The sequence below is a fragment of the Thalassophryne amazonica genome, chromosome 8 (genome assembly GCF_902500255.1).
Source record: "Thalassophryne amazonica chromosome 8, fThaAma1.1, whole genome shotgun sequence".
In the NCBI taxonomy this organism is placed as follows: Eukaryota; Metazoa; Chordata; class Actinopteri; order Batrachoidiformes; family Batrachoididae; genus Thalassophryne; species Thalassophryne amazonica.
The window spans coordinates 34,308,575-34,326,176 of record NC_047110.1 but is presented as its reverse complement, the minus strand read 5'-3'; positions in this window follow the sequence as shown (position 1 = coordinate 34,326,176).

Here is a 17,602-nt window from a genome sequence, read left to right as displayed (position 1 = left end):
TTAAAATGGATGTTGTTACGCTAGAATGCCCAATGTAGCAAATATATACAAATAGAAACTCATATATGCAAAAAAGGTTTTTTTTTTTTGTTTGTTTGTTTGTTTTTTGGGTGGGTTTGTTAAAAGGTCCAATAAAGACACTTGTTTCAAAAAATTTGAATTTTCTGACAATTATTTCACAGAGTGGGCTTTTTAATTAATTATATAAAACTTTCAGAGCTATCTTATATGTAACTAACTCATCTTTACAATTATAGGTCATTACTGTACTGTTTTAATCCTATGAGGTTTTATTTAAAGGTCTTATTCCACTTCAAACAAACCACGCTATCAACTGATAATATATAACTACAACTGTTTTAACCGTACAAAGTTTTTTTACAGGTCTTAAACTATGTTGTTGTATGATACTTTGTTTTAGTCGGAAAAGAGACTTAGGCTAATGTTTATTGTTGCAAATAGCCGACTCAAAATAAAGAATCTTGTTTCTTGTACACAGCACTTGACTCTTGTTCTGTGATTTATTGTTGTTGATGTTGATGACTCATTACTATTTGCAAGTGCAGTTTTGTAGTAGTTTGCTGCTGCTAATACCCATGCATGACATTTGTAATTAGTAAATTTGAACACATTCATGAATTAGTTGATAAAATCAATGGAATAAATTGCACAGCTGTTCGACATCTTTTTTACATATGAGGTCTGTCAATAAAGTATAGGTCCTTTTTATTTTTTTCAAAAACTATATGGATTTCATTCAAATGTTTTTACATCAGACATGCTTGAACCCTCGTGCGCATGCATGAGTTTTTCCACGCCTGTCGGTGACGTCATTCGCCCGACCTGACTATACCAAAGATGACTCTGAGTCATTTTTCAACCGCTTTGTGACCAGCCTTCCATCTGCTAGTGAAGACTCTATGTTCCAAAAGCTTGTGGAAATTAAATATGCTGAGTACGATGCAGACTTGGAACATTTGACAGCCTTAACAACCATGGCCATTTCAGAGATGAAGGCACAGTGTGGTTCCAGCCCACAAGAATTGGAGAACACCCGGGGACAGGTAGACTCCAGTGATTTGTTCATCCACAGGCGGCTTCGAGTAACAGCATCAAATGCAAAAACAGTTGCAAACATGACATCAAAACGGGCACAGTACAATTACCTCAAGAAATATTTGTGGGGCACAAGTCAGGAACTTGAACTTAAGTCACTTCGGTATGGGCGCGAACATGAAACAGATGCTATCAAAGCCTATTAGGAGCTCCACATGAAATCAGACGTCACCTTCTCACCTAGTGGTTTCTGGGTTAACCCAGAATGGCCAGAGCTTGGTGCGAGTCCTGATGGCTTGCTCATTAAAAAAGACGGTTCCTTGTGTGGTGTCGTTGAGGTGAAGTGGCCTCTTCTTCTTGAACCATCCAGCCCTCTGGACTTGGGACATCTTTCAAAAACCCAAGCGCACAACTTGTGCTACACTGTTCAAGATGGCACTATTAAACTGAAACGGATGCATGGTTACTATTTTCAGGTATATATAGATGCAAATGGCCATTTGTAATGTTCAAAAAGGGACGATATTTTCTGGGATGAAATGAAACGCAAACTGATTGACTTTCATCACAATATTCTCATTCCTGAATACTTCACGATGAGAGTTCCACGACGGTTGATGCCAGTTACATTGGTAAAATAATGTCATGCGTAATCCGTAAGGTACCTGTACATAGTAGCTTTGGTAGCTAACGGTGCTAAATAATGGTGAACTAAATGGCAAGTTGTTGTGCTTTCTTTGCGCTTGCAAATATTCTTCATGTTACAAATTTTATATAAATTTTTCATATTGACAGTTTAAGTGTACAAAGTACTACATGAGTATGTTCTGCAACATTTCTGTTAGGTCTTGGTCATTCCTTCATGGCTTTGTCATATTTGCAGTCACAATGTAATGTATGGGATATTTGCTGTTGTTTTCATTTGTATTTGTATTGTGGGTCTTACTTTTTCATAGTTTAGTTGTTTTCCACAATGACATCTTAGTTGCAACTGATCTAATTTTTTATCTATAGTGCTGGCAGTTGTGCCATTTTAAATGTACAACTGTATAATACATGTGATTTTGAGTTTTAAAAAAAGGTAACTGATCTCTTCATTAGATCTCATGTTCAGTTAAGCTGTATACAAGATGTATATATTGTAAAATATTTATGCAGATTATATTTATTTATTTATAAATATTTATTTAATTATTTATTTATTATATTTATTTATTTATCAATATTTATGAAGATGGCAACACTATCATTAATATTATTTTGTCTGAGTATAAATTACAAATAACATAAAATGTGCTACATACACTGTGTGCTTTCCATGAATTTATTACTACTTCATTCAGTATTACAATATATTCACAACCAACGACTCAATTGAGCAATTATTAATTCAGGCATCATGTGATCTGTGCTATTTGTTACTATGTGATATTTAAGATGTTATAATACATTTGATCTCCATAATACATTTGATCTCATGTCTTATTTATGTAGAGAAACATTGAGGCAGTTTAATTATGTAACTTATTAAGACCAAGCATTCATGATATGCACACTCTTAAGGCTATGAAACTGGGCTATTAGTAAAAAAAAAAGTAGAAAAGGGGGTGTTCACAATAATAGTAGTGTGGCATTCAGTCAGTGAGTTCGTCAATTTTGTGGAACAAACAGGTGTGAATCAGGTGTCCCCTATTTAAGGATGAAGCCAGCACCTGTTGAACATGCTTTTCTCTTTGAAAGCCTGAGGAAAATGGGACATTGAAGACAATGTTCAGAAGAACAGCGTAGTTTGATTAAAAAGTTGATTGGAGAGGGGAAAACTTATACGCAGGTGCAAAAATTATAGGCTGTTCATCTACAATGATCTCCAATGCTTTAAAATGGATAAAAAACCAGAGATGCGTGGAAGAAAATGGAAAACAACCATCAAAATGGATAGAAGAATAACCAGAATGGCAAAGGCTCATCCATTGATCAGCTCCAGGATGATCAAAGACATTCTGGAGTTACCTGTAAGTGCCGTGACAGTTAGAAGACGCCTGTGTGAAGCTAATTTATTTGCAAGAATCCTCCGCAAAGTCCGTCTGTTAAATAAAAGACATGTGCAGAAGAGGTTACAATTTGCCAAAGAACACATCAACTGGCCTGAAGAGAAATGGAGGAATATTTTGTGGACTGATGAGAGTAAAATTGTTCTTTTTGGGTCCAAAGGCCGCAGACAGTTTGTGAGACGACCCCCAAACTCTGAATTCCAGCCACAGTTCACAGTGAAGACAATGAAGCATGGTGGTGCAAGCATCATGATATGGGCATGTTTCTACTACTATGGTGTTGGGCCTATATATCGCATACCAGGTATCATGGATGCCCGCCGAGGATCAAACTCTGGTTATTGGCGACTCTGTTTTGAGAAATGTGAAGTTAGCGACACCAGCAACCATAGTCAATTGTCTTCCGGGGGCCAGAGCAGGCGACATTGAAGGAAATTTGAAACTGCTGGCTAAGGCTAAGCGTAAATTTGGTAAGATTGTAATTCACGTCGGCAGTAATGACACCCGGTTACGCCAATCGGACGTCACTAAAATTAACATTGAATCGGTGTGTAACTTTGCAAAAACAATGTCGGACTCTGTAGTTTTCTCTGGGCCCCTCCCCAATCGGACCGGGAGTGACATGTTTAGCCGCATGTTCTCCTTGAATTGCTGGCTGTCTGAGTGGTGTCCAAAAAATGAGGTGGGCTTCATAGATAATTGGCAAAGCTTCTGGGGAAAACCTAGTCTTGTTAGGAGAGACGGCATCCATCCCACTTTGGATGGAGCAGCTCTCATTTCTAGAAATCTGGCCAATTTTCTTAAATCCTCCAAACCGTGACTATCCAGGGTTGGGACCAGGAAGCAGAGTTGTAGTCTTACACACCTCTCTGCAGCTTCTCTCCCCCTGCCATCCCCTCATTACCCCATCCCCGTAGAGACGGTGCCTGCTCCCAGACCACCAATAACCAGCAAAAATCTATTTAAGCATAAAAATTCAAAAAGAAAAAATAATATAGCACCTTCAACTGCACCACAGACTAAAACAGTTAAATGTGGTCTATTAAACATTAGGTCTCTCTCTTCTAAGTCCCTGTTAGTAAATGATATAATAATTGATCAACATATTGATTTATTCTGCCTTACAGAAACCTGGTTACAGCAGGATGAATATGTTAGTTTAAATGAGTCAACACCCTCGAGTCACACTAACTGCCAGAATGCTCGTAGCACGGGCCGAGGCGGAGGATTAGCAGCAATCTTCCATTCCAGCTTATTAATTAATCAAAAACCCAGACAGAGCTTTAATTCATTTGAAAGCTTGACTATTAGTCTTGTCCATCCAAATTGGAAGTCCCAAAAAACAGTTTTATTTGTTGTTATCTATTGTCCTCCTGGTCGTTACTGTGAGTTTCTCTGTGAATTTTCAGACCTTTTGTCTGACTTAGTGCTTAGCTCAGATAAGATAATTATAGTGGGCGATTTTAACATCCACACAGATGCTGAGAATGACAGCCTCAACACTGCATTTAATCTATTATTAGACTCAATTGGCTTTGCTCAAAATGTAAATGAGTCCACCCACCACTTTAATCATATCTTAGATCTTGTTCTGACTTATGGTATGGAAATTGAAGACTTAACAGTATTCCCTGAAAACTCCCTTCTGTCTGATCATTTCTTAATAACATTTACATTTACTCTGATGGACTACCCAGCAGTGGGGAATAAGTTTCATTACACTAGAAGTCTTTCAGAAAGCGCTGTAACTAGGTTTAAGGATATGATTCCTTCTTTATGTTCTCTAATGCCATATACCAACACAGTGCAGAGTAGCTACCTAAACTCTGTAAGTGAGATAGAGTATCTCGTCAGTAGTTTTACATCCTCATTGAAGATAACTTTGGATGCTGTAGCTCCTCTGAAAAAGAGAGCTTTAAATCAGAAGTGCCTGACTCCATGGTATAACTCACAAACTCGCAGCTTAAAGCAGATAACCCGTAAGTTGGAGAGGAAATGGCGTCTCACTAATTTAGAAGATCTTCACTTAGCCTGGAAAAAGAGTCTGTTGCTCTATAAAAAAAGCCCTCCATAAAGCTAGGACATCTTACTACTCATCACTAATTGAAGAAAATAAGAACAACCCCAGGTTTCTTTTCAGCACTGTAGCCAGGCTGACAAAGAGTCAGAGCTCTATTGAGCCGAGTATTCCTTTAACTTTAACTAGTAATGACTTCATGACTTTCTTTGCTAATAAAATTTTAACTATTAGAGAAAAAATTACTCAAAGCCATCCCAAAGACGTATCGTTATCTTTGGCTGCTTTCAGTGATGCCGGTATTTGGTTAGACTCTTTCTCTCAGATTGTTCTGTCTGAGTTATTTTCATTAGTTACTTCATCCAAACCATCAACATGTTTATTAGACCCCATTCCTACCAGGCTGCTCAAGGAAGCCCTACCATTATTTAATGCTTTGATCTTAAATATCAATCTATCTTTATTAGTTGGCTATGTACCACAGGCTTTTAAGGTGGTAGTAATTAAACCATTACTTAAAAAGCCATCACTTGACCCAGCTATCTTAGCTAATTATAGGCCAATCTCCAACCTTCCTTTTCTCTCAAAAATTCTTGAAAGGGTAGTTGTAAAACAGCTAATTGATCATCTGCAGAGGAATGGTCTATTTGAAGAGTTTCAGTCAGGTTTTAGAATTCATCATAGTACAGAAACAGCATTAGTGAAGGTTACAAATGATCTTCTTATGGCCTCAGACAGTGGACTCATCTCTGTGCTTGTTCTGTTAGACCTCAGTGCTGCTTTTGATACTGTTGACCATAAAATTTTATTACAGAGATTAGAGCATGCCATAGGTATTAAAGGCACTGCGCTGAGGTGGTTTGAATCATATGTATCTAATAGATTACAATTTGTTCATGTAAATGGGGAATCTTCTTCACAGACTAAGGTTAATTATGGAGTTCCACAAGGTTCTGTGCTAGGACCAATTTTATTCACTTTATACATGCTTCCCTTAGGCAGTATTATTAGACGGTATTGCTTAAATTTTCATTGTTACGCAGATGATACCCAGCTTTATCTATCCATGAAGCCAGAGGACACACACCAATTAGCTAAACTGCATGATTGTCGTACAGACATAAAGACATGGATGACCTCTAATTTCCTGCTTTTAAACTCAGATAAAACTGAAGTTATTGTACTTGGCCCCACAAATCTTAGAAACATGGTGTCTAACCAGATCCTTACTCTGGATGGCATTACCCTGACCTCTAGTAATACTGTGAGAAATCTTGGAGTCATTTTTGATCAGGATATGTCATTCAAAGTGCATATTAAACAAATATGTAGGACTGCTTTTTTGCATTTACACAATATCTCTAAAATTAGAAAGGTCTTGTCTCAGAGTGATGCTGAAAAACTAATTCATGCATTTATTTCCTCTAGGCTGGACTACTGTAATTCATTATTATCAGGTTGTCCTAAAAGTTCCCTGAAAAGCCTTCAGTTAATTCAAAATGCTGCAGCTAGAGTACTAACGGGGACTAGAAGGAGAGAGCATATCTCACCCATATTGGCCTCTCTTCATTGGCTTCCTGTTAATTCTAGAATAGAATTTAAAATTCTTCTTCTTACTTATAAGGTTTTGAATAATCAGGTCCCATCTTATCTTAGGGACCTCATAGTACCATATCACCCCAATAGAGCGGTTCGCTCTCAGACTGCAGGCTTACTTGTAGTTCCTAGGGTTTGTAAGAGTAGAATGGGAGGCAGAGCCTTCAGCTTTCAGGCTCCTCTCCTGTGGAACCAGCTCCCAATTCAGATCAGGGAGACAGACACCCTCTCTACTTTTAAGATTAGGCTTAAAACTTTCCTTTTTGCTAAAGCTTATAGTTAGGGCTGGATCAGGTGACCCTGAACCATCCCTTAGTTATGCTGCTATAGACTTAGACTGCTGGGGGGTTCCCATGATGCACTGAGTGTTTCTTTCTCTTTTTGCTCTGTATGCACCACTCTGCATTTAATCATTAGTGATTGATCTCTGCTCCCCTCCATAGCATGTCTTTTTCTTGGTTCTCTCCCTCAGCCCCAACCAGTCCCAGCAGAAGACTGCCCCTCCCTGAGCCTGGTTCTGCTGGAGGTTTCTTCCTGTTAAAAGGGAGTTTTTCCTTCCCACTGTCGCCAAGTGCTTGCTCACAGGGGGTCGTTTTGACCGTTGGGGTTTTTACGTAATTATTGTATGGCCTTGCCTTACAATATAAAGCGCCTTGGGGCAACTGTTTGTTGTGATTTGGCGCTATATAAACAAAATTGATAAATAAATTGAAATTGATATTTGTCGTACTGTTGGCCTGTCATGTGGTCCTGTGGCATGCCGCTCACTGTCCTGTCAGACAGACGTGACGTTCAGATCGCCTGCTGCATGTCCACATGAACTGGCGGTCCAGTCCAGCTGGAACAGCCTGTCAATGTGCACACTCTCCAGCCCATCACAGAAGCGACATATGTTTTTATGTATTTCGATGTAAGGACAGCAAGCATACACACGAGCATGTCCATCAAAACACAGTGCATGTTCTGCAGCTCTGATGTCCAGGACCAAAATTGTCAACAGCTGCCACGCCCCAGTCCGTTTAGAGCACAGACTAAGGTGTCACTCTGTGATCAGATGAGAGGCGCCTCACCTGCGTGGGGGGGGGTGAACCACACACATGTATGTGTAGGGGGGCGGGGAGAGCGGGGAGAAGCACGCGACACACTCACATGTGTTGTGTGGGAGCCGACACTCTGGCACATCACATATGCACTTGGCAACTCCACAGTCATCGGGCACTTACACAAATTTCACATCCAGCTCAACAATGATTATCTGCTGACTGTTTTCGTGATGATAGTATGAATGGCCACACATTTTTGAATGCCAAGCAAGCGGTGTTAGATATTCATGTGTCATCTTGAATTTGGCCGACACCTGCCGTGAGAGGGTTTGATGGGCTTGCACAGCGCACACTTGGTCTTTCAGCCTCTGGTGTGCGCAAATAATTGTGGAAACAGGTGTACGAGGCGTTCGAGGCAGCTACGAATTTACACGTTTTGCATACGATTCCTGCTTCATGCGCACATCGACCAAATTCACACTATGTGTGAAGGGGCCCTTAATCCTGCCACATTTTCCCATGTGATCCCCAAAAACACCATCCGACAACATAAAGGCGCACTGACGCGCATGTTTTGCTTCACGCAGCAGCACGACCTGTGTCCTGATGATCCCACCCACTGTGTTCACAGCTGGACGCCTTTCTTTGTTCAACTGGCTGTCACGCTCTGCGCTGGACACTGCATATATAAAATAATTATTTTGTGGCGGATTAATCATGTTTTCTGCAAATTCACCATTGAAAACGGCTCTAATCACTTCCTGAATCACAGAGGAGGCTGCAGCCTGAGCCGTTTGTGTGCGCAAGCGTGCACCTAACAAGCTGCAGAAAGCATTTTGAGCTGTCTACACTGAAAACAAAAATGCTACTTTGGATCAACTTTAAAAAATTGATGTAATTTGTTACAGCTATTTTTTTTAGTTTCTCACAATGTATATTTATGATTTTGTAAAGTGATTCCAGCATATTTAAACTTGAAACCACAATTTTCCATTAGACAAATGTAAATAAGTACTTTGAATGAAGTGCACTGTTTCACTTTTTTTCAGTGTAAAAAGGTAATTATTTGACTTGTTTACATTGTCAAGGCTTTCCTTCTTGTCTGCAGCTGTTACAGTATTTATTCCTATGTTTATAACAGATTTAACTTCTTGTTATAATCGTTCAGATGAGCTGCACTCTGATGCGTTCCGCTGATGTCACCACTCACCCTGTTCACTGCTTGTTTACTCCAATCAACTTCTTCAAGTCCAGCAATTGCTCCAGAGGCTGTGGTGTTGGTGTGAATAGTGATGCCGAAAGGCTCGAGTGCACTTCATTTATGACCGCAATGCACTTGCCATGCATGCGCAACACGTGCACAATGCATTGTCAATATATCTGTAATACCTCCGTGATAATTGCACTGCGTCTGATCCGTTTCTTCAATACATGCGTTATACATTCATGACTGTCATATATTCGCTGTACATTATTAATAATGTATCTGTAATTCATACTGAGACATCTGTCATTTTTGGCCACTTTTGTTGGGGGCGACAGCGAATGCCCAACATTTGTATACTCAATTCATGCGCAATTAATCCCCTCCCCAGTGGGACCAGGCCTTTACATGTGTATTAGATCTGGATAAAGAAGTGCCTCGCACCTGCATCCAGTAACTTAAAGCTCAACAGCTTTTGTTTTTTGTTTTTTTTTTTATGTTTTAAATCATGAAAATAGTTTTCTTTAGCACTACTATAATTTTATTTCTTACAATTTAAATAAGGGATTCATAATATAATATTGCCAATGTGATCAAAATTTGCATTGTCTGGAAACAAGTTCGAATTGTTAGCCCTGAAGGGTTGAAATTCCAGCAATCAGATGACATTGACATTCATTTGGTAATGACATCATAGATCACATGGGAGCTTCCGCTGACCTGCATGAGGATGCTGCGAAGTACACTGAACTGGCAATAGGAGAAAAGAAGGGCAGCATGATGTCAGCTGGCTGCTTGCTCAAACAAGGAAAAAGAAGATAGCAAAAAACACTCTGAAACAGCTTATGTCTATAAATCAAATATGTTCCTCACATATTTTGTAAAGGTTAGCAAGAAATAAACACTTCTAAAATCTAAAAATGCTGTTTTTGAAACCATTTAACACCTCTGAAGGGATTTTAAAGACATCTTACAGATGTGTGTGCTGTGCATCATGTGTGCATCAGTGTGCACAGCCTGGGAACACACATCAAGCAAGTGGGACAGGTCACAGGTAATCTCAAATCCTCACACATTCATGCACGCGCTTTGTCCTGCAGTTTGTCTGCACAATGGTGTTAGAAGGAAAGGAGAATATTTGCTATGGAATTCCCCCCAGATAAATACAGTAGTGTTCAGAATAATAGTAGTGCTATGTGACTAAAAAGATTAATCTTGGTTTTGTGTATATTTCTTATTGTTACATGGAAAACAAGGTACCAGTAGATTCAGTAGATTCTCACAAATCCAACAAGATGAAGCATTCATGATATGCACACTCTTAAGGCTATGAAATTGGGCTATTAGTAAAAAAAGAAGAAAAGGGGGTGTTCACAATAATAGTAGCAGATGCTACTATTTTTGTGAACACCCCAATATACTGACGCTACAAACTCAAAATTATTATGTTCAAACTGCTTTATTAGCAATCCTGTGAATCACTAAACTAGTATTTAGTTGTATAACCACAGTTTTTCATGATTTCTTCACATCTGCGGGCATTACTTTTGTTGGTTTGGAACCGAGATTTTGCTTGTTTATTAGTGTGCTTGGGGTCATTGTCTTGTTGAAACACCCATTTCAAGGGCATGTCCTCTTCAGCATAAGGCAACATGACCTCTTCAAGTATTTTGACATATCCAAACTGATCCATGATACCTGGTATGCGATATATAGGTCCAACACCATAGTAGTAGAAACATGCCCATGCCCAGTCAGCCTGCTTTCCCGGCTGCTCGGGATCTGCCAGAGGGAAACTAACGGCGGCTAAGCTACCTTGGTCTGCACCGACTACAGGGGCCTGGCTAGCTGTAGAATTTTCCATGGTGCGGAGCCGAGTCTCCAATTCGCCCAGCCAGGCCTCCAAAGCTACGAATAAGCTACACTTATTACAAGTACCATTACTGCTAAAGGAGGCCGAGGAATAACTAAACATTTCACACCCAGAGCAGAAAAGTGCGGGAGAGACAGGAGAAGCCGCCATGCTAAACTGGCTAAGAGCTAGTAGCTGCACTAAGCTAGCGGATTCCTAAAAACACACAAAGTGAATAATGTGTAAATAATTTAGAGGTGATTCAGCAGAGGGAGTGCTTTAGTTAAGGCACGTGAAGATTACACTGTGAAGCAAATAGTTATCTAGGTAACTAGATCAATCTAACTGCGCAGATTAAACAGGTAACAGATACAGCAAAACACCGCTGTGCTCTGGAACAGGAAGTGATACAATACCGCAGTGAGAGCCAACCACCAGTAGAGGCAAGTAAACACACCACTTTCATTCACATATCAGCAGACATATCTGTTTGCATTTTTTTTGTCCCACAATTTTGTGCTTGTGGGTGGACAAACCCTAAATACATATTCTTGACAGCAAACATGCTAAATTGCCAATACCTGCTATTTTTGTCCATTTGAAAGATGCACTCCTCATTGTGCACTCTTAGAAAATCAGCATCCAGGTGTGAATGCAATGGCATTTATGTACCTTTTCACACATGGAAACGTTCAGTAAATCAGGCCCATATACGTCTAAATACATACATACTGATTTAAAGGTAAATAGACGTAAGCAATTAATTATGACATGAACCACATCTGTTTTTTCATCTCAACATGTTCCAGTGTTTGTAGCCTGAAAAGAAGGCAGACAAGCAAATTATTAATACATTTTTTTTCATAAAGTTTGATTGCTGTTACATTTATGGTGATACCAAAAGAAAACAAGACAAACAAAAAAATCTGTCATTAATTCATGTAAAGAGTACAGGCCACATTGCCAAGAACCATAATGAAAGATGATTAGAACATGCTTTATTGTTCTCAGTAATTATATGAACAGCTGGCAGAATCAAAATGGCAGGCAGTAGGAATGATCAAAAACAGGCTCAAGTCTGACACATGGTAATCACTCCAATACAGACACAACAGTAACAGTCTGTCTGAGGGGTGAAGCAGAACAGGAATCCAAAAACCAGGCAGAGTCCAATATCGTGAGTTTCCAATGCTATCAGTCGAGGAGTTAGGCATCTGAATCACCTCTGTTAGGCATCTGAATATATATATACATACCTTGGTTTTGAGGACACGGTTTGGTACAGTATGGGAGCAAAATGCAAAACCTAAATTTGCTTGTTGTTTAAACCAACAATTTATTGTAACATACAAACAGGAAAATGAAATAATTGCAAAGTGTTGCCTGGTAATGAGTTAAATAAAATGTTCTCAAAATAAACAACAAATATGTCAATTGATCCTGTCAACTGATTTCCTGAAAGCTGCCCTCCTCATGCAGTGTGAATTCAGACACACACACACATACACACTCACACAATGTAAATCTAAGGTCTTACCTGTGCATTATAGTGAAGAAAAATCACTCTGCGGCACTTTGCACTGTCAGATCAGTTAGCGGAGTGGAGTCTTCTACCCCCACCCTTCCACAGCGATTCTCTGTCTTGGCACAACAACTCAAAAAAGTCACAGCGCCTCAATAACATCTCATTTACCACAGCCACCAATGCGATCCTGGCTGCACATGCCATGAAATCTTAAGAAAAATTATAAAATTACTCAGTTCTCCATGTGGAGCAGGGACACCGTGTGCGTGTGCTGGATGATATGCGTGTGAATACTTAACACTTAAGGGTAAAAAAAAAAAAAAAAAACACCATTTATGGTATGTATTAATAAAAGGTTAACCAATCTTTCTGTCTAACATCTTTCTGTGTAAATATCTCATGTTACGACGTGGCGACCCACGTCTTATAGACAAGTGTGGCTTATTTATGTACAATTTCTTTTTTTCTTTTTAATATTGGTGGGTGCAGCTAATATTCAGGAGCGCTCTATAGTCCAGAAATTACGGTAAATGCACACAACACAAACTCACCCGTGCACAGCCCTGTTCTGAACCGAACGTCCCGTACCGAAATGGTGAATCTAAAAAAAAAAAAAAAAAAAAAACAGAAAATGACATTGTATGATTTTTAAATAATAAATTTGTATTTTATTGCATGAAATAAGTATCAACCAACAACAATTCTTGCTGTCACAGACCTGTAAGTTTTTTTTCTTTAAGAAACCCTCCTATTCTGCACTCTTTACCTTTATTAATTGAACCTGTTTGAACTCATTACCTGTATAAAAGACAACTGTTTTTCCCCATTTTCCCCCTTTCTGTTCTCTTTCTTCCCCAGTTTTGAGTTATTAGTTGTTTGTTTTCATCCTGGTTTATTCTCTGTTTTAGTTTTGCTGTGTTACTTTGTTTTGTTACTTTTCATAGCCATGTTCCAGTTCCATTCTTGTTTTGTTCAGCCAGTTTGTGTTTTCATTGTTTATCACTTATGTATTTTGTACTTCTCATTTGTTATATTATCTGACGTGCTTTAGTGTCAGGTTTTGTTAATCACAGTCTCTGTTTTGGGTGATTCTTAGACTACGGGCACTTATTATGTCCTTTGATCATATTGTATGAAAAACAGAAAAAAGGGGAAATTTCACACTTTTATAGTTACCTTTACAATGAAAGTGTGTTAAGAAATTTGTTCTAGTAGTCTATGATGACTTTTTCACCTTTTTTCAGCATCATTATATGCAAATATTGCCGTTTTGTGCTTGTCCCACACCCAGACTTTTGATCTTCAATGATAAAAATGAATGGTAAAGAAATGTTTTTTCTAATGTTTTAAAATATCTCTGAATAACATATCAGTAAAATAATCAAAACATAATTGGGGTATTCACTGTCATACAACTGTTGTGATTTTTTTAAACAAAATGTAGTTGTCCCACACTATTGCCGTAATTTCCACCACAACACTGTAATGTCCCACAGTTTGTATGAAATATTGTTTGGGTAGTTTCTATGGAGATAAACAGTGACATCAGAACACATGTATATAGCGCCAAATCACAACAAACAGTTGCCCCAAGGTGCTTTATATTGTAAGGCAATGGTGTGGTGGAAATTACATTTACAAGGCCAATAGTGCCTGTAGTTAAAGAATCACCCTTTTATTTTTAATTAGTTTAACCACTTTGTTTTCTTAGTTAGTTCCACTTTAGTTTTGTCTTGGTGTTTGTTTTCATTCAGTTCTCATGTTCATGCCTGGTTTGTTGTTGTATTATATTCTGCCCTTGATTTCTGTTTTAGCTCTGTTCTATTTTTTGCCATTTGTTTCCACTCCACACCCCGGCACCTCCCATCATGTCTTCATCCCTCACTCATATTTGATTGTGATTCACTGCACCTGCCTCGTTTCTTTCACTCACACTCTTGGCACCAGCTCACGTGTCTTTTCTATTACACCACTCCACTTTGTGCACTCCCCTCCTCACAATCTTGCCCATCCATATTTTTTGTCCAGAATCCATGCCCCCTTTCTAGATCCTTCTCTTCACGTGCACTTCGTTAACACCACCTGTTCTTCATCTCACATCCTGATTAGCTCACCTGTATTTAAACCTCACAGTCCTTCACTTCCCTGCCACATTGTTGTCTCTGTACACTTTCCAGTGCCCGTTTATCAGTCCTGTTTTTGTCAAGCCATGTATCAAACTACTACTCTGTGTTACCTCAACCATGCCTCTTGCCTCATCCCAGATGTCGGTGTTTACTTGTGCCTCTGACCCCCCGTTGTACATGACTGCGTCTCTGCCTAATCCTGCTCGTACTTCTGCTGCACTGACTGTCCACATATGTACCGAAGCCAAGCCTAGAATAAAGACCATGATTTCTCTTCCACCAAAGCCTAGTCTGGGAGTTTGTATTGCGGGTCCAGCCACTCTGGGTACCGGGCAGCCGCCCGTCCTGACACAGGGATAAAATTGTAGACCTGCACAAGGCTGGAATGGGCTACAGGACAATAGACAAACAGCTTGGTGAGAAGACAACAAGTGTTGGCATAATTATTAGAAAATGGAAGAAAGACAAGATGACTGTCAATCTTCCTCGGTCTGTGGCTCCATGCAAGATGTTGCCTCGTGAGGTAAGGATGATTCTGAGAACGCTCAGAACTACACATGAGGACCTGGTCAATGAGCTGAAGAGAGCTGAGACCACAGTCACGAAGATTACATTAGTAACACTCTACACCGTTATGGTTTAAAATCCTGCAGGGCAGCAAGGTCCCCCTGTTCACGCCAGCACATGTCCAGGCCCGTTTAAATTCACCAGTGAGCATCTGGATGAACCACTGCATGGGAGAATGTTATGTGGTTAAATGAGAACAAAAATAGAGTGTTTTGGTATCAACTTCACTCGCCATGTTTGGAAGATGACAACAACCCCAAGAACACTTGTGCCAACCATGAAGCATGGGGGATTTACCATAGAGTGCCATACTGATGGTATTTCTTCACAATTGTTGTATGTAATGTCCAAGACATATTCAGTGATGTGGAAATGTTCATGTATCCATCCTGTGACTTGTCTGAAGAAAACTGGCAATAAAACTGATTTTGTTTTTTAATCAGGTGTTATACCAAAGCATTCAATTACTTGTGCAACCTTTCATCTTGGCTTTTATATTTTTTTTAATTAATGTTCATCAGATTGTAGAGATTTGCTTTCAGGTTTAGGTCAAGGAAGACAAATTTATTTACAGTACACACACACACACACACACACACACACACACACACACACACACACACACACACACACACACATATATATATATACTAGAAATTGAGTAAAAAAAAACTGATTTGTGTGAAATACCAAGTGCTGCAATACTTTTGGAGGGCACAGTATGTACCCATAGCCATGTTCTATTTCTGTTCATGTACTTTTTTCCTGCGTTAAATCTAATCACTGGGATTTCTTGGTTAGAGCATCACTTTCTACATCTGCAAACAAAGGTGGGCAGAGGTTGTTTGCAAGTCAAGATGGACCTGCTTAGGACATCAGGCCATCCTGCTGGCAAACCAAGCCGACACCACGGCTGGTATCACCACGGGAAAACCAGAGGTTCAACCCCAGTACCAGGCAAACTCAGGCCAAACCCGGCAATCAGCAACTGATGAGATTGGATCGTTCAACGTCTTCCAAGAATCAGCTAAGTGACCCATCAAAGGGTCCAGCAGAGCATTGTTAAATGGAACAAAATGGCTTCATACAAATTGTTTTAGAATTTTCTAAATAATAATAACTGGATTCAAAATTCATCACTAAAGTCAAATCAGATTTACGTTCTTAATTTCTTTAACTTTATTTCACTGCTTTCTTCCAATGTCTCATGAGTAACAAAATGTGTCCATAATAAAACTATTTAATCATTGTCCATGTCCTCAAAATGCCAGTAAACTGTTCATTTCTTGGTATGTTTGTAAATAAAATGGAAATATTCCTGCCATGGTTTTTATTGTGTTCAGGTGGAAACAATGTTGGTCAGTCGTAGTGTAGAAGTTACGACTTTTAGATTCAAGACTGATTAATGATTTAAGACTGATTAAGGGTTATTGATTAATGATGACTGATTAATTAATAATGTTTAAATTAAAGTTCCTATGGCTTTAAAACATAGATGGTGCCCTGGTAAGTCTGAGGCAAATAATATCATTCCAAATATTTATTAAGTCTTAAAATGAATTATTTTGGTGCCCACTGGTTAGGCCCAGTCTAATTTAACCCAATTTTGACTTTAATAATTATTCAGTATTTAAACTTGCTACATATTTTGTGGCTGCCGTGTGTGGCCAAAGTTTCAAGTTTAACAACTGCAAATAATTATTATTTTTATTTACAATGTCTAAGGGTCAAGGGCCAAAGAGAAGAGATGGGTTTCAAAAGAGATTTAAAAACAGACAGCATTGTCTGAAAAATCTCTGTCCAGGCAGTTCATCAACCACAATGACAATATGAGGCATTAAATATGTTTAGATTGGTGCCAGTCTGAAGGAAATTGCACTGATCATTGAATCTACAGATGTCATCAATGCTATTTTCTTGAATGGACTTTGAAAACTGATTTAGTAATTTTCGGTTTTGAATCCGAATCTGAGCTCAGATTTCCTCTACCACATCACTTTTTTTTAATTTTTCAATCTGCATGTTCCTTATTGATGGAATAAGGCTGTAACATAACAAAATGTAGAAAAAATTATGGACCGCAAATACTTTACAGATGCACTGTATAGCAGTCCCACAAACTGGAATACTGTGACCACACTTTCTCATTCCTGTAAATTAGCACATTGTGACTGGAATTCATTAATTATTTTCCAGCATGCTGTGTCTGTGGCATCATTGAAAAACCGCAAGTGCAAAAAGAAAAGAAAAAAAAAAAACCTGATACATTAAATATATCCAAACTCAGTCTTCTGTCACAAGCATGCTTTAGGGAGCATGTATTCGGAATCAATTAGACTTGTCGCTGTAGCTTTCTCTGCTGTGTCCTGCTGTGAGTTTTAAATACAGTGACCCACAGCCATATGCTCATAAGGCTCACATATGTTGTCTGTAAGAATATCAAACACGTACATTGCCCCAAAGGACAAAGGACAGCATTGAGACGGGTGGGGCTGTCAGATCAGAGGCAGAATGTTGTGTTGTGTGTGTCTTTGGGTCACAGTGTGAAAAGAAGGGGACATGGAA